General features: G+C 50.9%; 1 long non-coding RNA gene across 1 annotated transcript in view; it reads left to right on the top strand.

Annotated features, from left to right (window-relative positions):
* The first annotated feature begins 14 nt into the window (after window positions 1-14).
* LOC138510269 (uncharacterized) overlaps window positions 15-27,402 on the top strand; it is a 249,312-nt gene continuing 221,924 nt past the window's right edge. The window contains exon 1 of the long non-coding RNA XR_011280353.1: window positions 15-245. This is a non-coding gene — a long non-coding RNA (uncharacterized lncRNA). The remainder of the gene's footprint in view (window positions 246-27,402) is intronic.

Consider the following 27,402-nt stretch of genomic DNA (forward strand, 5'->3'; position numbering starts at 1 on the left):
AGGGATCACTCCGGACCAGAGTAATCAGCGACGCACGCGCTCTGCACAGTGTGCCGTCGTGTAGCCTATTGCAGATGAGTAGTGGTCCACTGACTCCAGCGCTGACTAGACTACCAAGCAGAGGGGTTAATTAAGAATGATGTTAGAGTTAATCTCGCCATGGGATCCAGCCCAAGAGCCAGCGTCCAAAGGGAGAAATCACCGAGGCTTCATTTGCGCTTGAACGTTGCTCCTAGTGGGCGCAGGTGAGTGGAGGTAACGAGGAGTGAATGAGAAAGCCAGTGTTTCTTCAGAATGTATTTATTCATTTATTTATTAGCATTTATAGAGCGCACACCAGCCCTTAGGCATCGTGGAACTGTTACAGAAATACTTGCTGATTACAAAGGAAAAAGACATATCATTTGTTGTTAACAGGGTATACATAAGTACAGCACTTGGTTGCATGATCCGGTTGTTTCAGAGTATGCTGGTGTAGCTTCCTAGAAGGTATTGATGTCCAGGTGGGTAGCTCACAAGTGAAGTGCAGGCCTCTCTCATGGGGGTAGCTTTCACTTTGCAAGTTGGAATCTTGCAGAAGGGTCGACTATGCCTCTAATCCTTCTGAAATGGATAAATGGAGTACTACCAATTGGGGTAATAATTACAGCTGTGTTTACAGCACTTTGAAGCTCTACATCAGAAAACACATCGTTTATTGCTAGGTGCAAAAGGAGGGCTGAGCGATTATAAGTACCTGTATCGCGTAGCAGCTGTGGGCAATGAGTAGGGCTTTAAGTGGGCCGGGGCTATCTGGGGCCGAACCCCGACAGGCTCAGAAATTTTATTCTGAGGCAGGGCCCTGCCAGTGTTCACTAATCTCCCCTAACAGCCCCAGCTGTTATAGGACAAGTGTTTTTTTTTCCCTAAAGCCTGAAGCTCTTGCTCATGTGTGAGACATTTAGGCTTCAGAAAAAAAATACTTTAATCCATAATGGTGGCACTGTGCCTGCGAGACATCCCTTCAAGCAAAAGCTGCCCGTGGGCTGGCACCACCATTGTGGAAGAAAGGAGAGACTGCTGGAAGCAGAGGCCTTTTTTTTAAAATCCTAAAGTTCCCGCTCATTTGCAGGAGTTTCAGGCTTTAGGAAAAAAGGTCTCAGCTTCCTGCAGCCTCAACTTTTCAGCCTTAATGGTGACACTGCCCCTCCCCAGCCTGGCGAGGGGCAGCGCCACCATTAAGGTTAAAGGGGTAAGGTGCTGCCCACTGCCAGGCAAGCCTATAGCAAATAAATGCAAAGATCAACACCCTCCCGGGGAGAGGGAGCTGATCTCTACAAAAGATGCCTGGCGGAGTGCCTGTAGCCTTTGAGCTGGGGCTTATCAAGAGGCCATGTCCTAATGAGCCGATAGGCGACCCCCCCCCCGCCATTAGGCCACAACCCCTTCATGAGACCCGGCTAATTTCCTAGTGCCACTTAAGGCACTGACAATAAGGCTATTAGCACTTGGCCTCTGGCCCGGTTGTTAAGGGCACTTTGCTTTTAGGCAAGAAAACCCCCAAAAGCTATTGGTGCCACCATGCAACAGACACTTGGTGGTCCACAGGCTAAAGTCTTTTTCCAGTTTCACTGTAGTGGGCAGGCAACATTCAGGAAGGAAGCACACGTCGGTATATTGAGCTTCACCAAGATGAGCGGAAGGAGGAGGCGAACCAGAGAGAATGACTGAGAGACGTGTTGAGAGACGAGGAGTCAGGCACAGATAAGAGAGTGGGGTGTGGGTCTGAGCGGCGAGGTAGCTGAGGCTGAGGCAGCATGCTGATGACACATGGAATTCCGAGAGCCATCAGGATCCATGTCTCCACCCACCAACATTGCCCGGAACGCCTGGATCCTGATTGGCTCCCATGATTCCTGAATTCTACCTGGGGATTAATTATTATTATTGCTGGAGATTAACGAGACAGGAATTGTGGGTCAGTGAGGAAAAAAGTCATCATCCTTAACAGTGTACTCAAAATGGTTTTAAAATATGTCAGATATTTGAGGTCATGAAGAAAAATTGAAGTCAAGAAAGACTCCTAGATTGATGACCTTGACTTGAAGGCTTATTTTCCAGAGAAAAATTGTAGGTTATCTCCCCAAAAGAGAATGCGATTGAGAGCACTATGCACAGACATCATCACTTCTGTGTCTTGGCTGTCAGATTGCCCAAACAATATCCAGCTCCTGACGCCCAGGCTAAAATGATCTATAGCCTTTAAAATAACCACAGGTGGGTGCATTCCTCTGGGACAACACAGTTAAGCAAGGGATCCATGGGTAAATTATATGTGCATTCTGCTCGAAATGCAAAACATGCAAAGCATTTCATTGCAGAAGCTCTTGTTGAAGGTAGTTAGGAGAGTAATGGAAATAACATAGCAATGCCACCCATCAACTATTCCCATGGTTCCTCCTTGGGAACCAGCCAGGTGGAACCAATGACGTTTTAGTGGCACGGTCAGTCCTAAGGGCAGACTGAATCTTCTCCACAAATATCTTTTTAACTGGATGAGAAACAGTTTTTCCCTAAGTAAGAGGGTGAAACACAAAGAAGTAGATGGCTGCTAGTGACAAGATGCTGAGGGGTCTGGAGAAGGTTTCTTTAGCAGCAGCACCATTTCCCTTGATATCCTGGAGTACTAATCTATATCAAATGATGTGTGAGTGATATGTGCTCGTATTGATGTCGAGAGGGCACACTTCTGTCTACCCAGCCTCACTGAGGACCAATCAAGCCTTGTGTTCCTGGTTTACACGCATGGAGACTTTCCAGAAAAGCAGCACTATTTTTTTTATTTTTTATTTTTATTTTTTTTATTTTTTTATTTTTGATTGGCTGAAATAATTCAACCTTACAAAAAAGGAGACTTTGTTACAACACAATTTAGATATTAACAAAAGAAAAATGACACATTATTTACAAATTTACATCAGTTGCATAAGCATACCAAAATACAATACAATAACCCCATTATTATTATTATTATTATTATCATTGACAGCATTAAAACACACTAAAGGGAGAAACCAAAAACTAAAAGGAATGTTTAAAAATAAAATTTCAGTTCAGACCGATGTGTATCATTTCATAAAAAAGAATAACAAAGCACTTTGTATTTAGTAAACTACTTGTTAAAAGGAGCCTTAACCGAAAATGTATGGGGTTATCTTAAGACCAGAATTCATATGGCAGAATTGTTTTTATAAATTGCATTAATGCAATGTGAATCACAGTTTGATTGCTCGTGATCAGAATCGTCCATATTTCACAGGTCGATCGATCGCAAATTATTTGCAATACATTGCAAAAGTAGTGTTCTCGGAGCCCAGACAATGCACAACATTCAACTACTAAATGAGATAGTGTTTCCACTTGTTTGCAGTTTTTACAAAATCGGCAGTAATGATGATTTTTTGGAATTAATCCATGCCTAGCTAAGATCTGGTTTGTTGGATGAAGATTCAACCGTAATCTTAGCATTTCTGCTCGAACATAATGTGATGGACACTTTATGAGGTAATGGGCCATTTGTTTAAACTTTTTAGGAGGTAAAAGGTTTAAATCAAAATCTACATAACTTGTACACAGTTGATGCGTCACAATCCAATCATGCCAATAGAATTTTTTTCTTTGCTTTATCGGGAATAGTGATTAGCAGCTGAATTGAAATGTCAGCATCACTAGCGAGTTCAGGATGACTTTTACCCACTGTTTAGGGAATGCATCATGAGATGTGCAAAGATATATCGCCACTGATCGCAAAATGTTCGTGTTATTAATTCCTAGCAAACATTTGCGATAGAAGTTACACATCTTCCATAGGACCGAAGCAGAAAGTGAGATCAAACCTAATTCATACCTTAATAGACAAATCGGGGTACACAACGGTAAGCAGAACACTGCTTTCCAAAATTTACCTTCAAGGTGATCCCAATATGATCTGAGCTGAGGTGTAAAAGTCTCAGCTCCGTAAGAAAGAATGGGGACAACTTTTTGATTGTAAAAATTGACAACATGAGTAGATGTGAATTTTCCATATTTGTGCAGTATTATTCTTGCTTGAGATGTTAAAATCATAGTTTTTGCCTTTAATGTGTCTGCATAAATTTGATTTTTTACAGAGCCTGAAAAGGGAAGACCTAAATATTTGTAATTAGTTTTTTAGAGGTACTTTCTGCAAAAACCATTGAAAATTGGACATTGTTGTATTCTTTTTTTTTAGACAGGTCACTATCTGCGTTTTACTCACGTTGATAGTCAGAATGTTATTGCCGACATACTCATCTAGTTTATTTAGTAGTTCTTGCAGTCCTTTTGGGGTTTGTGAAATTAAGACTAAATCGTCGGCATACAAAAGCCATGTGATTTTTTGGGACCCTAACTTGGGAGCATCGGAGAGTGCTTCCTCAAAGGAGATTCCTATATCTAATAGGAAAAGATTGAATAATGTTGATGCTAAAATGCACCCTTGTTTTAGTCCTCTCAGTGTCACAAATTTCGCAGTTAATAAACCCTCAAGAGATAGTCTCACTTGCATCGTTGTGTCTGAATGAAGCTTTTTGATTATGGTTAATATTGATGATGGGCAGCCATAATTTTGAAGTTTCTGAAATAGTATCATTCTATCCACCGAGTCAAATGCTAAACGAAAGTCTACAAATGCCATATATAATGGTTGATTAATCTTGGCATATTTCGACTTTAGCATATTTAGCGTAATTAGATTTATCGAGGTCCCCAAGCCTGCCACAAGACCAGATTGAAACGGGTCTCGTTTAAGATCAGCTGAAGTCCATCTGTTAAGTTCTTGTAATATAATGCGACAATATAGTTTTCCAGGGGCATCTAATAAGGCGATGGGTCTGTAGTTCTCAGGTAGACTCCGGTCTCCTTTTTTGTGGATCGGAACAATTAAGGAGTGTTTCCACGAGACAGGAATCTCTTGCGTATCATTTATATGCTCAAAAATGTGATGCAAAATCGATGTCCATAACTCAGGATGCTGTTTAAAAATTTTATTGGATAGGCCATCTGGACCCGGAGCTCTGGAATGGCTTTTTTTGTTGATAAAATATAATATATCGGACTTAATTATGTCAATGTGAAATGGTTTATAAGGAAGTGTCCTAGGATATTGCATAGAGTTCGGTGGAAGAGCATACATTTTGGAAAAATAATTTACCCAACTCGCTTTAGGAACACTCTGAATTTGGGACATCGCCTGCACAGGAGATATGGCGTTTGTTAAAACTTTCCAAATTTGAGCCAAGTTCCTGTCTCGAGTAATTTTTAACATCAACTCTCCATCGCGCTGGAATAGTTTGCTACGATGGTGGCGCCGCCAGTTTCTGTATGTAGTTTTAACTTTGTGTAATGTTTCATATCTAACTCTCAGTGGGAGCATTAGCGCATTCCTTTTTTGAAGTCGAAATTCTGTTTTTTTATTTTGAGCTTCTATGTCAAAACAATGAGTGTGCCTAGGGGTCAGTGTTTTATGAGTTCTGATGTCTGGAAAATATTGCATCAAATCATAATAGGGAGTATAAATGGAAGCTGGAGCATTCCGCGAGTGGCAAAAGGCAACTCGCAGAGAATTGTCGAAGTGACTAAGACTAGTTTCATTCCAATATAGACGATTTAGCTGGTTTGAGACGGACAATTGTCTGGGAATCCCCATGGAGTTATGTTTAGTGTGTGTGACAGTGGACAGCCATTTGATAGAGAGAATGCAATGGTCACTATTTGCATTTGAGTCAATATTAAAGACTTGGATTTTAGAGAACAGTCTATCATCTGTGTAAATATAATCAATTGTGGCTTTTGAAGAATTTTGTTGCCACGTATGATCAAGCGCACCTATGTCTAGTCTGCTCCCATTCAGCATACAAAACCCTCTATTTGACATTATTTTTTCCCACAATCTTTGTCTCGAATTTTTCGTCGCATGTTTTTCTTGTAGGCGGTGCAGATTGAGGTCACCAGCAACAATAGTATGCTGAATATTCGGAACTGATACAATAAAGTCCAGCATGGTGGAGAAATCCGCCAAAAACGTTCGATCTTCAATGCCTTTGGGATTCCAGTATAAGTTAACTATCGCGTACAAGATTTTCTCGATTACTATGACCGTTAGTTGGATGAAAGAATTTGGAGAATATGTAAATAATAGGCTGGTATTCGAGGTCAATTTGGAGTCCGTCAAAAGGCCTGACATCGGCCGACCTATCTCTCCCTTCATTGCTGGCAAGAAATGTATGCAGTGATTTTCCTAGGAGGGAGCAGAGATAAGCCAGGTTTCTTGTAAAAGAATCACATCATAGTTAATGAAGGGGTCTTGTGTGTTATTAAGTAGGTGGCGGAAACCCCGCGTATTCCATGAGGCAAGACTGATGGAACATTCATTATTAACCCTGTACGGAAGTTAACTTCTGAAATCACAATTACAATGGCATTTGACGGGAACATTTGTCACTGTTTTCGCTTCTCTATCACTCCTAGGGTTCTTGATCTCCTTCAAGACAGATTCAATCCAGACATCTGCACTGTAAGGACCCTCAGATGGATTTGTAGGGCCCAATAAAAGAATGAAACCTAGCGCTAATAGTTGATCTTTGGCTTCCCATATGAGGTTCCTAATAACTCGGGATGTCAGCCATATGCACGCCATGCTCACTAGGTTATCATTAAAGAACTCAACTTGAGCTATATCTGCAGACCCAATGTCTTGTAAGAGTGGTATATCAGAGAACACCTCTAAAATGCTATGACGATTTAGTACGTATTGAGGATGCGGCGCTGGCCGACAGCCTAGCACTACGGCAACATGATTCTCTTTGTTCGCTTTCGTTTTCGGGATGGACTTTGAAGCAGGATGCTTGAGAGGAACTGAGACCAAAGAGGGCTCCGGATTTAGTGGCACAGGGCGTATCACATTTAGCAAGGTGGCAATTTCTGCATTGTGACTAGGAGATGTGGGGGCAGAAGCTACCGGTATCTTCTCATGGCTGCTCTTAAAAGTGACCGAGCGTCTAGGCACAAGGGACTGGGTTGTAGGAGATTTGCACTTGCCTGAATCAAGTGTTGGGGCTTTAAGAGTCGGTTGAGATACAAATGCACTCATATAAGCGTCAACTTCCTTTCTGATTTCAGCTCTTCGGATTGCCAACAAATCTTGCTCATAATCATCAGATGTGTTGGATTAGGAAGTTAGCGTTAGATTCTTTTTAGAGCTTTTGGAAGTTCGATTACCAGTTTCTCTCAAGGTAGTCTTTTGCGGTTGGCTACTGACCACCCACTCGGGTAGTTGAGTCTCGGAACATTCTTCCTGCGTGCCGATGTTTTTGTAATCTTGGGCTACTTGAACTAACAGGTCTAAAGGAGCATAGGGCGTGGCTGCTGTGATATTTTTGTTAGCACAGTTAAGCTTCAATTTTCGCATTTAGTTCAACTGAGTGTACTTTTTTGTAATGGCACTAGAAGTTGACTGGCTATGCTTTTTAGGGAGGGTGAGCATGTCAAAAAAGGGTTTGGAGCTTGGGGGCTCAGTTATTTCCGATTGCTTAACATTTTTAGATTTTTTACAAGCAACAACAGCCTTTTTCTTTTGTTTAGCATTCTCACCAGAATCAGATTTGGTTTCTACCAAAGCGGGATTTTTACGGAAGATTGAATAGGACACTTGAGTAGTAGCATTATTGGTAGAACCAACTAAACACTGATTATTATCTGGCATAATTTCTCTAATAATTTGACCAATGTACGGAAGGGGGCACAAGATGCCTGAGTTATCTACCGTAATTGGTGACATTTGACTCTCAGCATGTTGGTGCAAGATTGAATGTTCGACCGCTATTGGTGATACATTGGGAAAAGCCGGATTCGTAGCCAGGGTTAAGTCGATCATAGGTGCGGATTTGATAATTGATACGCACTGATCGACTGTCGTCTTTACAGGTATATATATTTGATTTGTAAGTAACTGAGACTTTGCCCAAAGTATTTCTTGCTTCGCCTGCCAGGCTAGAACCGATAATAATTGGGCACTTTGGACATCCAATTTAGTGTTCAACGTATTAAACAATGTAGTGATTGTTTGCATAGTTAGGTTCATTGCTCCCAAGGTTAATTCAACTACCTTAGACACATTTTGGGGCAACTGCGGTTTCTCTGTCAAAGAGCATTTACGCGGGGTCGGAAGTAAAAAGGAAGAAGTTAAATTGGATTTTGTGCAACCTCCATTCGAATACAACTTTGGCGAGAAAGACAGATTGCCAAGAGTTTGTTGCAACAAGAAATCCGAGTCAGAGGAAGGCAAATCAATCACCGCTACATCTTCAGGATTTCTCACTGACGATGAGCTGTGTCTGTTTTCAGAGTTTGGAGCCATCGAGTCTCCTCTTAACACTGTGCTGTCAGATAGAGATACATGCAATGTCGTACAACACTCTTGATCACTTATAACTATAGGCGGAGCAACCTGAGAATTTTTTTTAGTAACCTGCACAGTTGGATTTTGTGTCGCATGATCTGGATAAAATGAACGTATATCCTTTGAACTTACAGATTGTTTCTTATGGTCAGTGGTGTGAGAAATAATAAGCTTTTTTGGTTTCAGGGTATGCTGCGCTTTAACAACTAAGTCTACCGCACGAGGAGTCGATACACAAGGAACTGCCTTCACTTGCATATTGCTTGAGTTCAGGTTCATATTTGTTGTGAGCAAAGAAGGCATTCCAGTGCGTAAGGTGTATAAATTTCGTTTCATGATGCCTCCGGAAAGCGCAGGTCACAGACACTTGACCAGTAGAGGTAAAACCAAAAATCTTTGTCACGTCTACCACTACACAGCACCAAGATCAAATATTTCTAAGCAAATAAATTGGCAAATAGAAAAGGGAAACTAGCGGTTTTTCCCCAGAACTCGCTTGCTCGCGCCGCCGCGGCGAAGCGGCAAAGCGGGACTTTACGGGACTTCGCCGGTGCGTGCGCGCGGTGCGCGCGCGAGTCCTCTTATATAGTCATGCCCACAGAGGAGCTACAGAGCCTACAAATAAGTAAACACAGAATTAATTTGAGTATATGAAATATAGTCTCTTAGATGCTGGCAGGTGAATCTTCAAAAGTGCTTCGCCTTATGGTTATTTGAGTCCGTAATGGTCCGTGGAGTAAACAGCGATCCAAAGCAAGCGTCAGTTGCAGGAAAGCAGCACAGAGCAGCGGGCAAAGCGGGACTTTACGGGACTTCGCCGGTGCAGCACTATCTGAAAAGGAGTTCAGCGCAGGAGCTCTCGCTGAGCAGTAGTCTACTGCACTGCAGTAGTTTATTTTGACAGCTACATTGGCAATTTCTCCTAGTCACTCTTCAATAAATTAATTTGTAGTTGTTGCTCAGTCAGTTATGGATTAATCTCTTGAGTGTGCCACTTGCTGCTCCAGTTCCTTTGTTTTGTTCAATATGAACATTTGACAGTAAAAAAGAAATGGTGATCACAGTGTTATTGCAGCTTCACTGAGGACCAGTTTCAAACAGTTAAATATGGTGCAAGCAAGGAGAGATTATTCCAATCAGGCAATGACAGAGGGGAGGTTGAGAAAGTGAACAATGAGGCCCCTGGGAAGGAAAGAGAGTAACACAATCCTTATCAAAGTGTAATCCTCCATACATGCCCCATTTTACAGATATCAATGCTTTGCGTTGCCTGCTGACCTATGATTTCACAGTTTTGTCTCATTATATCATTTCAGGCGAAGGGCTAGAATGAAATCCACACACTGAGTTAGATATCAGTTACTAGGCACTGAATGCTAAAATGCCAAGAAAGCTCTTAACCCTTTACACCAGTGGGCGAAGTGTATGAAAAGAAGTAGTGGAACTATGTTCCCTGTTGGCATGCCCCCTCCTCCCACAAACCCCATTGCCACACCCCCTCACATGCACAATCCAAAACCCCAAACAAACACACCTGCTGTTTAAGGGAATGTTCATTGCAGGTTACTGAAGTGCGATTTCAACTTCTTCCTACACTTTTATTTTAAAACAAAACCATTCCGGAATAGTTTCTTTTTAAAATAAGTAAAACTTAATTAAAACAAAAAGAGTAGAGGAGCACCGCTTCCAACTGTTCCCGCCCACTCGGACCACTGCTTTACACAGTGTTTTTGGAGTGAAGGATGCAGTGATTTGCAGGACAAGCGCTTGCCAGAGGCTGTCAACCATAAAGGTCAACCCATCCGTCACACATGCAAAGAGTTTCATTATTGATTGTACTGTAATGGTTTAGGCACAATTGCTTGGGACATTTAAATGTGCATGCAATGAAAATAGCTCTGGAGAATTGAAAAGGTGGAGTTATGATTAGCATGAATGGTACTATAATTAAACATTAAAAACAACATATGCTGTTGCAATGAGACTGGCGTTTAGGGTGACCCCCAACAATTTTTGTCCGGTATCCTGCTTTTAGTATGGCATAATCAAGATGAGTTTTGAGTGAGTTTTGTAATCAGAGTTGCAGTGGTCTTCCGCTTAGGCGTATGTGTCATTACTTGGGCCGTGAGTAGTATATCGGGCCCCCTGTTTGGCAATGTTACATTTTTGACAGATGGGAATGCCCCTTTGTGTCCTTAGTCCCGCTCTCCTTTTTATATGTGATTGATATAAACTTGACATAAATTTAATATAAAATTGATATCAAAGATATTTATTTTATATAAAATGTATATTTCTTGTAAAATAGTTTTTTGTAGTTTGCTATTAAAAAGGATATCATTTATATCAGTTTGATATAAAGTGAATATAAAGTTTATATAAAAATGTGTCTGAGAGTGCAGTGCGCGTGTGTGCTGCTGTTTGTTGGAGGGCGAAGTGAGTTGTGAAGAGAGAGACTGCAAATGTGAGGGTTTTGCTGTAGTGACGCGTTGATGATGCAGGAGTGCGTTTGGTTTTTAAATATGTATCTGACGCCATGATTTTAGAATACTTTTTAAAATAGGAGGTTGTGCTTTTTAGGCACACGATCATAATTTTAAAATGTTAAGGAGCGGCTTGAGCTATAAGTGGGTATGGGGGGTGGTATTAGGAAGGCGCTAAATAAAAGCGGAATAATAATGTATAAATGACAATGAAACATGTTTTTATAATAGATTGAGCCTGGGTGGACATGCCAGTGCATGTCCAAATGTGGAGTGGGCATAAACCATTGAAAATATAGGATGACAAAGCAGAGCAATGGGTATACATAAAAACATCTAAGTTGCACAGCCTGAGGATATATAATCTTTTAACATTATACTTGATAGAATAAAAATAGAGCTTGGTAAAAAAGTCAAAGGCTGCTTTACAGGATTGACACCAAAAATGTGTAAGCTATTGTTTCCGGCAGTGTAAAGTGTATTTTCTACAGCGCCATGGTATGGGACTAAAGCATCAGGATTCTGCATATGCTGACCAACCAGAAGTGTTATGCGATTTGAAACTTTCATGGCTTCAAAACAGTCCTGTGCAGTCAGAAACAAAATGACAGAATGCTTTCTGGTAGTGCATATTTGCCTTTTAAAAACACACCATTCACAAAAACACAGCTTCATGCCCCATTTGCAGGCATGAAACCGTTGAAAATATAGGATGACATAGAGCGGAGCTATGGGTTTAAAAAACATCTAAGTTGCATAAAAGCCTGAGAATATATATTTTACTAACATTAAAACTTGATAGAATAAAATAGAGGTTGTTAAAAAAAAGGCAAAGGGTGCTTTAAAAGGTTGAGACCAAAACATTGTAAACTGTTTTCTTTGACAGTGTAACATGTAGTTTTACAGCACAACAGAATTTTGTGCATGCTACCTAGCCAGAAGTGTTAGGCCATTTGAAGCTTTCATGGCTGTAAAACACAGTCCTATGCATGCAGAAATAAAATGTTGTGGCATTGGATTCTGCCATTTAAAAATGAAGAATGAAGCTCTGAACAATGTTTTGCTTCACTTAAATGGACTACTTATGGCGATTTGCTGGCTGAGTTTTGGTTTAAATCAGGCAGAAGAATGATGCAATACTGAAACTGTGACCTGCAAAAACAAATGGGCATGGGCGTGTGTGCACAATGTGTTATCTCTGAGTAACACGTGTTTTCTAAGCATGACTAATGAACTTGCAGAGGGCTGAGTCATACTCAATGTGAACGGAGGCTAGCATAGGGCAACGCGCTGGTCTTGGAAGCAAGACCACGCAGAGCAACAGAGGTCTGGATCTGCGCTTAGAAACCAAACTCGGGTACGGTATTGGGTGTGTCATAAAAAACAATTAAATACATACATTTGCATAATATACAAGGTGGAGGCTATGAATAAGTGAATAGTATGGCCGTGGGTACCCATTGAAGGCCTTTAAAAGCACACTTTGGAAGTCAACCAAAATATCACTTTGAATTATTGTAAGAGCTGCAAGCCCTGCATTTGCTTTCCTGCACTGTGAGTAATTGGAATTCTGTTTTGGGTCAGAAGAGGCCCCTCTTTTCTATGGGTTTTAGAAAGAACAATAAGGTAAGATGGATTGACTTGTTATTGAGTGGCAATATGTTTTAAGTAGTTCTATGATATGTTTATATTTAGAGGATGCGAGCAGCTGGGGAAGAGTTAGGCCCTGATTCACAGAGCTAGTTTCAATGGGGTTTTGCCATTATAAAATGCTCCCGTGAATTAGGCCCTTAGTATTTCTTGTAAACTTAATTTTTGCAGCCTTGCACAGGGTTGTGAAGGCATTTCATTTTAAAATAAACAGCTGTGTTTTCTGACATTGTAGGTTGGCTGTGATAATATGTAAATGTGCATGTAAGTGTGAAATATTTAATGGTCTTTAAATGTAAAGAACATTATTTTCTAGTGCTGAGAAGGCACTCAAAGGTGCTAACATGCATTTTCTGACGTTGTAGGTTGGCTAGGATAATGTGTAAATGTGTAATATTTAATGGTCTTTAAATGAAAAGGGCATTATTTTTCTAGTGCTGAGAAGTTGCTGAAAGGCGCTAATACATGTTTTCTGACTTTGCATTTGTGGAATGGTTGTAGCCGTTATTTTTATATAAGGGGATCAAATTGTTGATTTTTAAACACGGCACAAGTGATAGGGCCCTGTATAATATTTTTTAACAGATGCTTGGTGTCGAAGCCCTCTTATTTAAAGTTTATGTTCTAGATTGTGCAGAATTTGTCTAGTTTTTTAAAGTATTGGGCACAATTTACATCTGTGTGCAGGTTGCACAAACTGACACAATTTTAAACAAATTGTGCAACAGAGCAGTATAACTGACAGGTGTGGGGAAGTTCAGAGTGACAGCCTTCATTTTTATATATGAAAGCTACAAACATGATGAAAATGTTAGGTAGTCATTATGAAATGTGGGCTTGTGCTACTATGTAAAACTACAGCAGTTTTAAAATGCAAGCCGGTGTGAATATTTTTATTTTAAACTATGTGAGAAATATTCACATTATGTCTTTAGAATGACCCTGGCAAGATAAGGTGGGTTCACACTATAAACATTTATGTGGTGTAGGGTTCTGGCAGCCTGCAGGAACAGTGCTAAGCCTTTTTTCTGTAGATTTAGAAAATATATTAGGTGTTATGGTGCACACTACTAAATAGCCAGTGCGTGTTTAGAGGACAGAGCACAATATTGTTACCATTTTTAAAAATTACAATTATTTAAACTTGTTTTGCTACATGTGGCTTTGTGAAATGACAGACAGCACATGGGCTAATGTTAACCAACGCAGACCCCCATGGAGAAAATGCCCGTTTTTTCTTGCACACAACCAAACGGAAATGTTGATTTAAACAATGTTACAAATGCATTCAATGTTGGGTTATGTACAACACATTTTATAAGGAACAGACAATCACAAAGTTGATAGCCCTGGCCTAGGGAAGCAGAAATGAATGGAGGATGTTAGACCCATGGCTTTATTTTATTTGATAGCAAGTGTATTTTGAAGTAGTTTTTGAATAATGTAATGTTTTTGAAGAGTAGTCTGTCGCATGGGAGCGATCTGAATTTGAATACAGGGGTGAGAAGGAAAATTGTTATTGGCTGTATTAAAGACTTCGATTCTAGCATTGCTTTTTTGTTCTGCACACGTAAAGTGACACACTGTGAAATTAATTCTGCACCAAGGTTCTACATTTAACATATGTGCAGGGTGCTTTCTTAATTGTGCACTACAAATTTAAAATATGTTTTAAAATTTTAGAAGAAAAAAGGCTTTGACAAAGTTAATAGCCATGGCCTTTTACATAGGCATAGTGAAGTTTGCTTAAAGTAACCACACAGGCATGCAGAATGTTACAACCAGGGTTTTATTTTATAGAACACTTTCAGGGTAATTCATAGAATTTCGCAGAAAAGTGTCGCAAGCGGCTGGCGCAGAGTGTCCGCGTGCGATTGTCTGCGCCAGCCGCGTGCGCTAAAATCGATTTCCGCGCACTGCGCATTCATGGATTTTCGCATCCAAAACCAGCCGTGGCGCAGCGACCCTGCAGCAGCGCCAGTTACGCCCCCAAGAACGCCCTCGCGCAAGGAAAAGCCTTCAAAATCCCCAAATAATCGCAAAGGGCTGCGCTAACCCTGGACCAGTTCACCGGGCTGGCAAACAGCAAACGCCAAGCGGGGAACGTGTATTTCAGTGGTTCGCGGGAAGTTCCACACGCGATTGTCCTGTGTACGTGTGCATCAGGGGTGCGCGGGAAGTTCCACACCAAAATCAGCAGGGTACGTGTATTACAGGGGTGCGCGGGAAGTTCCACACGCGATTACAGCAGGGTACGTGTATTTCAGGGGTGCGCGGGAAGTTCCACACGCGATTGACCCCGTGCGAGCAGGGTACGTGTATTCCAGGGGTGCGCGGGAAGTTCCACACGCGATTTCAGCAGGGTACGTGTATTTCAGGGGTGCGCGGGAAGTTCCACACGCGATTGGCCCAGTGCGAGCAGGGTACGTGTATTCCATGGGTGCGCGGGAAGTTCCACACACGATTTCAGCAGGGTACGTGTATTTCAGGGGTGCGCAGGAAGTTCCACACACGATTGGCCCAGTGCGAGCAGGGTACGTGTATTCCATGGGTGTGCGGGAAGTTCCACACGCGATTTCAGCAGGGTACGTGTATTTCAGGGGTGTGCGTGAATTTCCACACGCGATTCCATCAGGGTACGTGTATTTCAGGGGTGCGCGGGAAGTCCCACACGCGATTGGCCCCGTGCGAGCAGGGTACGTGTATTTCAGGGGTGCGCGGGAAGTTCCACACGCGATTGGCCCCGTGCAAGCAGGCTACGTGTATTACAGGGGTGCGCGGGAAGTTCCACACGCGATTTCATCAGGGTACGTGTATTTCAGGGGTGCGCGGGAAGTTCCACACGCGATTGGCCCAGTGCGAGCAGGGTACGTGTATTTCAGGGGTGCGCGGGAAGTTCCACACGCGATTGGCCCTGTGCAAGCAGGGTACGTGTATTTCAGGGGTGCGCGGGAAGTTCCACACGTGATTTCATCAGGGTACGTGTATTTCAGGGGTGCGCGGGTAGTCCCACACGCGATTGGCCCAGTGCGAGCAGGGTACGTGTATTCCATGGGTGCGCGGGAAGTTCCACACGCGATTTCAGCAGGGTACGTGTATTCCAGGGGTGCGCGGGAAGTTCCACACGCGATTTCAGCAGGGTACGTGTATTTCAGGGGTGCGCGGGAAGTTCCCCACGCGATTGGCCCAGTGCGAGCAGGGTACGTGTATTCCATGGGTGCGCGGGAAGTTCCACACGCGATTTCAACAGGGTACGTGTATTTCAGGGGTGCGCGGGAAGTTCCACACGCGATTTCAGCAGGGTATGTGAATTTCAGGGGTTCTGGGGAGTACTACACGTGAATTGGCCGTGTGGTTCCTCCCAGGTGTACGCTCGACAACCTCCACGGCCCCTGCAGGCAGCCCACACCACGGGGGACTACCCTGCACCCCTGCTCATGTCCCGCAGGCAGCCCATCCACCATGGGCATGCCCCCCAGCCAACCCACATGTCACCTTGCACTACTGATCAACAATGCATGTCTCCCACCACCCCCACCCCCCAGCAGTGCAGGGGCAGCCTCCACCAGGCCCCCACCCATGTCTACCACCACCCCCACCCCCCAGCCACCATGGGCATCCCCCACCAGGCCCCCACTCATGTCTCCCCCCACCCCCACCCCCCCAGCAGTGTGGGGCACCCTCCACCAGGCCCCCACTCATGTCCAACTCATGTCTCCCACCACCCCCACCCCCCAGCAGTGCAGGGGCAGCACCACCAGGCCCCCACTCATGTCCAACTCATGTCTCCCACTACCCCCACCCCCCAGCAGTGCAGGGGCACCCTCCACCAGGCCCCCACCCATGTCTCCCAGCACCCCCACCCCCCAGCCACCATGGCCAACCCCCACCAGGCCCCCACTCATGTCTCCCACCCACCCCCACCCCCCAGCCACCATGGCCAGCCCCCACCAGGCCCCCCCTCATGTCTCCCACCACCCCCATCCCCCAGCCACCATGGGCACCCTCCACCAGGCCCCCACTCATGTCTCCCACCCAGCCCCACCCCCCAGCCACCATGGGCAGCCCCCACCAGGCCCCCACTCATGTCTCCCACCACCCCCACCCCCCAGCAGTGTGGGGCACCCTCCATCAGGCCCCCACCCATGTCTCCCACCACCCCCACCCCCCAGCCACCATGGGCAGCCCCCACTCATGTCTCCCACCCACCCCCACCCCCCAGCCACCATGGGCAGCCCCCACCAGGCCCCCACTCATGTCTCCCACCCACCCCCACCCCCCAGCCACCATGGGCACCCTCCACCAGGCCCCCACTCATGTCTCCCACCACCCCCACCCCCCTGCCACCATGGGCAGCCCCCACCAGGCCCCCACTCATGTCTCCCACCACCCACACCCCCCCAGCAGTGTGGGGCACCCTCCACCAGGCCCCCACTCATGTCCAACTCATGTCTCCCACCACCCCCACCCCCCAGCAGTGTGGGGCACCCTCCACCAGGCCCCCACCCATGTCTCCTACCACCCCCACCCCCCAGCAGTGTGGGGCACCCTCCACCAGGCCCCCACCCATGTCTCCCACCACCCCCACCCCCCAGCCACCATGGGCAGCCTCCACCAGGCCCCCACTCATGTCTCCCACCCACCCCCACCCCCAGCCACCATGGGCAGCCCCCACCAGGCCCCCACTCATGTCTCCCACCACCCCCACGCCCCAGCAGTGTGGGGCACCCTCCACCAGGCCCCCACCCATGTCTCCCACCACCCCCATCCCCCAGCCACCATGGGCAGCCCCCACCAGGCCCCCACTCTTGTCTCCCACCACCCCCACCCCCCAGCAGTGTGGGGCACCCTCCACCAGGCCCCCACTCATGGCCCCTATCACCCCCACCCCCCAGCATCCAGGGGCACCCTCCACCAGGCCCCCACCCATGTCTCCCACCACCCCCACCCCCCAGCAGTGTGGGGCACCCTCCACCAGGCCCCCACCCATGTCTCCCACCACCCCCACCCCCCAGCCACCATGGGCAGCCTCTACCAGGCCCCCACTCATGTCTCCCACCCACCCCCACCCCCAGCCACCATGGGCAGCCCCCACCAGGCCCCCACTCTTGTCTCCCACCACCCCCACCCCCCAGCAGTGTGGGGCACCCTCCACCAGGCCCCCACCCATGTCTCCCACCACCCCCATCCCCCAGCCACCATGGGCAGCCCCCACCAGGCCCCCACTCTTGTCTCCCACCACCCCCACCCCCCAGCAGTGTGGGGCACCCTCCACCAGGCCCCCACTCATGGCCCCTATCACCCCCACCCCCCAGCATCCAGGGGCACCCTCCACCAGGCCCCCACTCATGTCTCCCACCACCCCCACCCCCCATCAGTGTGGGGCACCCTCCACCAGGCCCCCACCCATGTCTCCCACCCCCCACACCCCCCAGCAGTGCAGGGGCAGCCTCCACCAGGCCCCCACTCATGTCTCCCACCACCCCCACCCCCCAGCAGTGTGGGGCACCCTCCACCAGGGCCCCACTCATGTCCAACTCATGTCTCCCACCACCCCCACCCCCCAGCAGTGTGGGGCACCCTCCACCAGGCCCCCACTCATGTCCAACTCATGTCTCCCACCACCCCCACCCCCCAGCAGTGTGGGGCACCCTCCAGCAGGCCCCCACCCATGTCTCCCACCACCCCCATCCCCCAGCCACCATGGGCACCCTCCACCAGGCCCCCACTCATGTCTCCCACCACCCCCACCCCCCAGCAGTGTGGGGCACCCTCCACCAGGCCCCCACTCATATCTCCCACCACCCCCACCCCCCAGCAGTGTGGGGCACCCTCCACCAGGCCCCCACTCATGGCCCCTATCACCCCCACCCCCCAGCATCCAGGGGCACCCTCCACCAGGCCCCCACTCATGTCTCCCACCACCCCCACCCCCCATCAGTGTGGGGCACCCTCCACCAGGCCCCCACTCATGTCCAACTCATGTCTCCCACCACCCCCACCCCCCAGCAGTGTGGGGCACCCTCCACCAGGCCCCCACTCATGTCCAACTCATGTCTCCCACCACCCCTACCCCCCAGCAGTGTGGGGCACCCTCCACCAGGCCCCCACCCATGTCTCCCACCACCCCCACCCCCCAGCCACCATGGGCAGCCCCCACCAGGACAACTCATGTCTCCCACCACCCCCACCCCCACCCCCCAGCAGTGCGGGGCACATTCCACCAGGCCCCCACCCATGTCTACCACCACCCCCACCACCCAGCAGTGCAGGGGCACCCTCCACCAGGCCCCCACTCATGGCCCCTATCACCCCCACCCCCCAGCATCCAGGGGCACCCTCCACCAGGCCCCCACTCATGTCTCCCACCACCCCCACCCCCCAGCAGTGCAGGGGCACCCTCCACCAGGCCCCCACCCATGTCTCCCAGCACCCCCACCCCCCAGCAGTGCAGGGGCAGCACCACCAGGCCCCCACTCATGTCCCCCTGCACCCCCACCCCCCCCAGAATCCAGCGGCACCCTCCACCAGGCCCCCACTCATGTCTCCCACCACCCCCACCCCCCAGCAGTGCAGGGGCACCCTCCACCAGGCCCCCACCCATGTCTCCCAACACCCCCACCCCCAGCCACCATGGGCAGCCCCCACCAGGCCCCCACTCATGTCTCCCACCACCCCCACCCCCCAGCAGTGCAGGGGCAGCCTCCACCAGGCCCCCACCCATGTCTCCCAGCACCCCCACCCCCCAGCAGTGCAGGGGCACCCTCCACCAGGCCCCCACTCATGTCTCCCAGCACCCCCACCCCCCAGCCACCATGGGCATCCCCCACCAGGCCCCCACTCATGTCTCCCACCACCCCCACCCCCCAGCAGTGTGGGGCACCCTCCACCAGGCCCCCACTCATGGCCCCTATCACCCCCACCCCCCAGCATCCAGGGGCACCTTCCACCAGGCCCCCACTCATGTCTCCCACCACCCCCACCCCCCAGCAGTGTGGGGCACCCTCCACCAGGCCCCCACCCATGTCTCCCACCACCCCCACCCCCCAGCAGTGTGGGGCACCCTCCACTAGGCCCCCACTCATGGCCCCTATCACCCCCACCCCCCAGCATCCAGGGGCACCCTCCACCAGGCCCCCACTCATGTCTCCCACCACCCCCATCCCACAGCAGTGCAGGGGCACCCTCCACCAGGCCCCCACTCATGGCCCCTATCACCCCCACCCCCCAGCATCCAGGGGCACCCTCCACCAGGCCCCCACTCATGTCTCCCACCACCCCCACCCCCCAGCAGTGCAGGGGCACCCTCCACCAGGCCCCCACCCATGTCTCCCAGCACCCCCACCCCCCAGCAGTGTGGGGCACCCTCCACCAGGCCCCCACCCATGTCTCCCACCACCCCCACCCCCCAGCCACCATGGGCATCCCCCACCAGGCCCCCACTCATGTCCCCCTGCACCCCCAGCAGTGTGGGGCACCCTCCACCAGGCCCCCACCCATGTCCCCCAGCACCCCCAGCCCCCAGCCACCATGGGCATCCCCCACCAGGCCCCCACTCATGTCCCCCTGCACCCCCACCCCCCAGCAGTGTGGGGCACCCTCCACCAGCCCCCCACCCATGTCTCCCAGCACCCCCACCCCCCAGCCACCATGGGCATCCCCCACCAGGCCCCCACTCATGTCCCCCTGCACCCCCACCCCCCAGCATCCAGGGGCACCCTCCACCAGGCCCCTTCTCATGTCCCCCACCACCTCCACCCCCCAGCATCCAGGGGCACCCTCCACCAGGCCCCCACTCATGGCCCCTATCACCCCCACCCCCCAGCATCCAGGGGCACCCTCCACCAGGCCCCCACTCATGTCCCCCTGCACCCCCACCCCCCAGCATCCAGGGGCACCCTCCACCAGGCCCCCACTCATGTCCCCCACCACCCCACCCCCAGCATCCAGGGGCACCCTCCACCAGGCCCCCACTCATGTCTCCCACCACATCCATCCCACAGCAGTGCAGGGGCACCCTCCACCAGGCCCCCACCCATGTCTCCCAGCACCCCCACCCCCCAGCCACCATGGGCATCCCCCACCAGGCCCCCACTCATGTCCCCCTGCACCCCTACCCCCCAGCAGTGTGGGGCACCCTCCACCAGGCCCCCACCCATGTCTCCCAGCACCCCCACCCCCCAGCCACCATGGGCATCCCCCACCAGGCCCCCACTCATGTCCCCCTGCACCCCCACCCCCCAGCATCCAGGGGCACCCTCCACCAGGCCCCCACTCATGTCCCCCACCACCCCCACCCCCCAGCCACCATGGGCAGCCTCCACCAGGTCCTCACAATCCCCAATCATGTGCGTTATGGTCAGCCTCCACAGCCAAAAAGCCCTACCAACTAACCCATTCACCCACATGGAAATGGAAATTACATGTTACACCCCCAATGTTCATAAAGCTAATGAACCCATGTCCGTCACACACAATGGTTGCAATTGAATGGGAAAACACCCAACATGACATGCATGAAACCAATGAGATGATACCACACAGTGAAGTATGAAAACAAAATTGTATTAAAAAAAAAAGAATGCAAAAGAATTGAAACAAACTACAATGGGAATGAAAAAAAGATAAGCTGCATGTCCGTTTAAAAAAATAAAAACACCAAATCCTAATCCAAAAAAATGTTGTCCAAAGTCAAATGAAAAATAAAATCAATCCAATGAAGAACTATGTACAAAACATCCAAGGGTCCATGAGCCCAACTGAACAAAGGAAACCTACAAAAAACCCTAACTAAAATGCAACTATATACAAAAAGTGGAGCAGTGTCCGTCGACTCCAAATCATAAGAACAAACAAAGGAAACCTAAAACTAAAGAACTATATACAAAGGCGGCGGGCAAGTCCAGCGGCTCACTCCGTGGTGTTCCGGGCCAGGGCATCATCGAACTCCTGTTCGATGTCCCGGAGGCGGTCCTGTTCCATGGCCCCGAGGGTCCGCAGGGACGACGCCGTGTCCTCCTCCAACCCCCTGCGGATTGCCTCGAGGCACTCGGCCCGCCTCAGGGCCCTCCGCATGGAGTTCTCCGCGCTGACCATTGTGAGCCGCGCCTCTTCCGCCCGCCGCCGCTCCGCACCTATGGCGTGGCCCAACCGCTGCCACACGGAAGACACTCTCTGTCCTGGGTCCTCCTGCCCTCCGGCCGATGCCTGCCCCTCCGATGTCGAAGGCCCCGAGCCTTCATGGCTCCCACCATGTTGCTGCTGCTGCTCTGCCTCTGCCCGTGCACTGCCTCCTGCTGCCTGCACATCCTCCGCCGGCTGGGGTGCAGTCGTAGATGTGGCCACCCCTGCTGGACGTCCGACTCCCGACTGTGGCAGGGATGCCTCCTCCACCAGCCTGGCCGCACCGTCAGAGGCAGCACCACAGGGCACCCAGGTGACTGACGGGTGGGAAGATGGCACAGAGGACGACTGGCGCGTAGGGGGTCCAGTTGAGGAGGGGGTCGGAGCATGCCCCATCAGACGGAGGAATCCGGCCTGGGTGACCTGTCCAAGCAGGCTGACGTGGTCAACGAGCCATTCGAGATGACGTGCAGTCTCTCCATGAAAAGACTGCAGGTCACCTCGCATGGCCCGTTGACGCAACGCCACACCAGCCAGGACAGGCTCAACCCGGACCTGGATAGCCACGTCCGCAGGCAGAGGAAGGCCAGTTGACGTCAGCTCATCCCCTGCCTGAAAACGGGTCTGGACGTAGGCATCCCTGCTGGTGCAAGATGATGCAGGGACAGGATCGGGGACAGGATTGCACACAGGCACCTCCGCGGCGGCCTGTGCTGCCTCCTGTCCCTGGTCTTGCACTGCACCACTAGCACCAGTGGGATCCCCACCTCCAGACCCCGTCACCAAACCCCCCACCAACCTGGATGACTCCGTGCCATCGTCCCCTGTTGGGCCCTGTGGGGTCCCAGCTGCCCCTTCTGCTGCCGAGGAGTCCAACTCCAACCTCCGCCTCTTGGACCTCCCCCCGGCAGCTGCGGCCTGGGACGCGGCACCGGACTCCTCACTCCCCGACGAGATGACAACACGGGAGGGGAGCCGGGCCTTGCGTCTCCGGCTGGCGGTGGGATCCCCGCCGCTGTGCTCCACAGCACCTTCTCCGCCCTCTTCATCAGTTGACGCTGCAGACAGGGAGAAACAAAACACAGGCATCAGGGCACTGTACAATGGACACATACACACATGACAGTTGCACATGAGTGGCATTGGCAAACCTCAGACATGTCATCACAATCCCCAACACACGTCATTGCAATTCGCACACATGAGCCATACCACAGCCATATCGCAACTGCCACCACCATCCCTACACATACAACAGCATGAGCAGCCAAAGGTGAGCCAGACATCAAATGCAACACAGGAAGTGCACCACACATGTACACACACCACCACACTTGCATGCATGTGTACACCTCTGCCAAGTGTCGCACTGTTGAGACGGGCATCCATGTCACATCTGCCAATCAGGCTTCCACATACCGCTGTCACATGCATCCATGTTGCATCACTGTTGCACCCTTGTCAAATACACACACATGCACATGTACACAGTGCTGATGCATGCAGCCGAAAACAACATACATGCGTGACATCACGGACATGTCTACTTACATACACATTCATCCAAACATGTGTGCCCACACAACTGCATTTGGCATGCAAGCCTACACACACAAGCACCATCCATGTCTCACACATTACAGCCCTCGCATGTGTCAGCCCCACGGCCCTGTACACCCCCACCCATACTCGACCCTGTGACGTGACGCGTACAGACGCACATGCGCATTTCAGCACGCGTGAAAAACTGCACGTCCGCGTGTAATACGTGGAAAGGGCCCATGCGCGTAAGCGCGTGTGGAAACTGCACGTCCGCATGTAATACGTGGAAAGGGCCCATGCGCGTCTGTACGCGTCACGTCACAGGGGCGCTTGCGCTTGAGGGGCCTTCTGTCCAATGAAAATGAGTATGCATGCAGACGCGCTTACGCGCTAAGGGCCTTTCCTCAAATTACACGCTGACGTGCAGACTTTTCACGTGCCAAATCACTCTGTATCAAGCTGGCCACGCGTATGCACACGGAAGACCACGCTCCTGCCCAGAAGGCCGAACTACTGCCCCCCAGAGCACGCTCCCACCTGCCATCTGCTGCTGCCTGACTGCCTGCTGCCCACGTGCACTGCCATTTGCTGCCTGCACATCAGCCAGGGGTGCTGTTGCTGTGACCACCCCTGCTGGAACCGAAGACTCCCGACTGGGATTCCATCGCTCCACAGCCCAGCCCCAGGACCCAGTTGCCCACCCACTCCTGCCTCTGGGGTTGTCATGTCGGGGCAAACACCATCTGTGACCAATGACAACCCCCGGCCAGAGAGGCAGAGGGGCACCAGCTTCAGTGCCACCAAAGTTGGTGTCCTGGTGGAGCAAGTCCTGGGGCAGTATGATGCCCTCTTCGGAAGTTCCCGCGCCGACAAGGAAGGACGGACTTGGATCTGGACTGACATCGTGACTGCCATCAACGCGGAGGGGGTGGCAGTCCGCGACTTACAACATGTCAGGAAGCGCTGGGAGGACTTCAGGTCCATGACCCTGAACAAGGCCCGGCGCCTCTTGAAGGCAGTGGATGCCAAGGGGCGCCGGGGCCACTTGTCGGAAGAACAGATGAGGGTCCTGGAACGCATATCCCCAGCGCTCCACGTCCAGGTCCTAGAGAAGCAGACCCGTCTGGCGTCGAGCGGTGAGTGTACATGCATCCTGATTGTGAGCAGTGCGTGTGGTGATTATTCGGTAGTGTGCAGGTTGCACATCTGTTTGTATGGGGTCGAGTATGGGTGGGGGTGTACAGGGCCGTGGGGCTGACACATGCGAGGGCTGTAATGTGTGAGACATGGATGGTGCTTGTGTGTGTAGGCTTGCATGCCAAATGCAGTTGTGTGGGCACACATGTTTGGATGAATGTGTATGTAAGTAGACATGTCCGTGATGTCACGCATGTATGTTGTTTTCGGCTGCATGCATCAGCACTGTGTACATGTGCATGTGTGTGTATTTGACAAGGGTGCAACAGTGATGCAACATGGATGCATGTGACAGCGGTATGTGGAAGCCTGATTGGCAGATGTGACATGGATGCCCGGATGAACAGTGCGACACTTGGCAGAGGTGTACACATGCATGCAAGTGTGGTGGTGTGTGTACATGTGTGGTGCACTTCCTGTGTTGCATGTGATGTCTGGCTCACCTTTGGCTGCTCATGCTGTTGTATGTGTAGGGATGGTGGTGGCAGTTGCGATATGGCTGTGGTATGGCTCATGTGTGCGAGTTGCAATGACATGTGTGTTGGGGATTGTGATGACATGTCTGAGGTTTGCCAATGCCACTCATGTGCAACTGTCATGTGTGTATGTGTCCATTGTACAGTGCCCTGATGCCTGTGTTTTGTTTCTCCCTGTCTGCAGCGTCAACTGATGAAGAGGGCGGAGAAGGTGCTGTGGAGCACAGCGGCGGGGATCCCACCGCCAGCCGGAGACGTAAGGCCCGGCTCCCCTCCCGTGTTGTCATCTCGTCGGGGAGTGAGGAGTCCGGTGCCGCGTCCCCGGCCGCAGCTGCCGGGGGGAGGTCCAAGAGGCGGAGGTTGGAGTTGGACTCCTCGGCAGCAGAAGGGGCAGCTGGGACCCCACAGGGCCCAACAGGGGAAGATGGCACGGAGTAATCCAGGTAGGTGGGGGGTTTGGTGGAGGAGGAGGCCGTGCAAGCACCAGAGACGGGGTCTGGAGGTGGGGATCCCACTGGTGCTAGTGGTGCAGTGCAGGACCAGGGACAGGAGGCAGCACAGGCCGCCGCGGAGGTGCCTGTGTGCAATCCTGTCCCCGATCCTGTCCCTGCATCATCTTGCACCAGCAGGGATGCCTACGTCCAGACCCGTTTTCAGGCCGGGGATGAGCTGACGTCAACTGGCCTTCCTCTGCCTGCAGACGTGGCTATCCAGGTCCGGGTTGAGCCTGTCCTGGCTGGTGTGGCGTTGCGTCAACAGGCCATGCGAGGTGACCTGCAGTCTTTTCATGGAGAGACTGCACGTCATCTCGAATGGCTCGTTGACCACGTCAGCCTGCTGGGACAGGTCACCCAGGCCGGATTCCTCCGTCTGATGGGGCTTGCTCCGACCCCCTCCTCAACTGGACCCCCTACGCGCCAGTCGTCCTCTGTGCCATCTTCCCACCCATCAGTCACCTGGGTGCCCTGTGGTGCTGCCTCTGACGGTGCGGCCAGGCTGGTGGAGGAGGCATCCCTGCCACAGTCGGGAGTCGGATGTCCAGCAGGGGTGGCCACATCTACGACTGCACCCCAGCCGGCGGAGGATGTGCAGGCAGCAGGAGGCAGTGCACGGGCAGAGGCAGAGCAGCAGCAGCAACTATATTGGGAGCCATGAAGGCTCGGGGCCTTCGACATCGGAGGGGCAGGCATCGGCCGGAGGGCAGGAGGACCCAGGACAGAGAGTGTCTTTCGTGTGGCAGCGGTTGGGCCACGCCATAGGTGCGGAGCGGCGGCGGGCGGAAGAGGCGCGGCTCACAATGGTCAGGACGGAGAACTCCATGCGGAGGGCCCTGAGGCGGGCCGAGTGCCTCGAGGCAATCCGCAGGGGGTTGGAGGAGGACAGGGCGTCGTCCCTGCGGACCCTCGGGGCCATGGAACAGGACTGCCTGCGGGACATCGAAAAGGAGTTTGATGATGCCCTGGCCCGGAACACCACGGAGTGAGCCGCTGGACTTGCCCGCCGCCTTTGTATATAGTTCTTTAGTTTTAGGTTTCCTTTGTTTGTTCTTATGATTTGGAGTCGACGGACACTGCTCCACTTTTTGTATATAGTTGCATTTTAGTTAGGGTTTTTGTAGGTTTCCTTTGTTCAGTTGGGCTCATGGACCCTTGGATGTTTTGTACATAGTTCTTCATTGGATTGATTTTATTTTTCATTTTACTTTGGACAACATTTTTTTGGATTAGGATTTGGTGTTTTTATTTTTTTAAACGGACATGCAGCTTATCTTTTTTTCATTCCCATTTTAGTTTGTTTCATTTCTTTTGCATTCTTTTTTTTTTAATACAATTTTGTTTTCATACTTCACTGTGTGGTATCATCTCATTGGTTTCATGCATGTCATGTTGGGTGTTTTCCCATTCAATTGCAACCATTGTGTGTGACGGACATGGGTTCATTAGCTTTATGAACATTGGGGGTGTAACATCTAATTTCCATTTCCATGTGGGTGAATGGGTTACTTGGTAGGGCTTTTTGGCTGTGGAGGCTGACCATAACGCACATGATTGGGGATTGTGAGGACCTGGTGGAGGGTGCCCCTGGATACTGGGGGGTGGGGGTGGTGGGGGACATGAGTGGGGGCCTGGTGGAGGGTGCCCCTGGATGCTGGGGGGTGGGGGTGCAGGGGGACATGAGTGGGGGCCTGGTGGTGCTGCCCCTGCACTGCTGGGGGATGGGGGTGGTGGGAGACATGAGTGGGGGCCTGGTGGAGGGTGCCCCTGGATGCTGGGGGGTGGGGGTGATAGGGGCCATGAGTGGGGGCCTGGTGGAGGGTGCCCCACACTGCTGGGGGGTGGGGGTGGTGGGAGACATGAGTGGGGGCCTGGTGTAGTCTGCCCATGGTGGCAGGGGGGTGGGGGTGGTGGGAGACATGAGTGGGGGCCTGGTGGAGGGTGCCCCTGCATGCTGGGGGGTGGGGGTGATAGGGGCCATG

This window comes from Ambystoma mexicanum, chromosome 6p, assembly GCF_040938575.1.
Source record: "Ambystoma mexicanum isolate Mex_15411 chromosome 6p, UKY_AmexF1_1, whole genome shotgun sequence".
NCBI lineage: Eukaryota > Metazoa > Chordata > Amphibia > Caudata > Ambystomatidae > Ambystoma > Ambystoma mexicanum.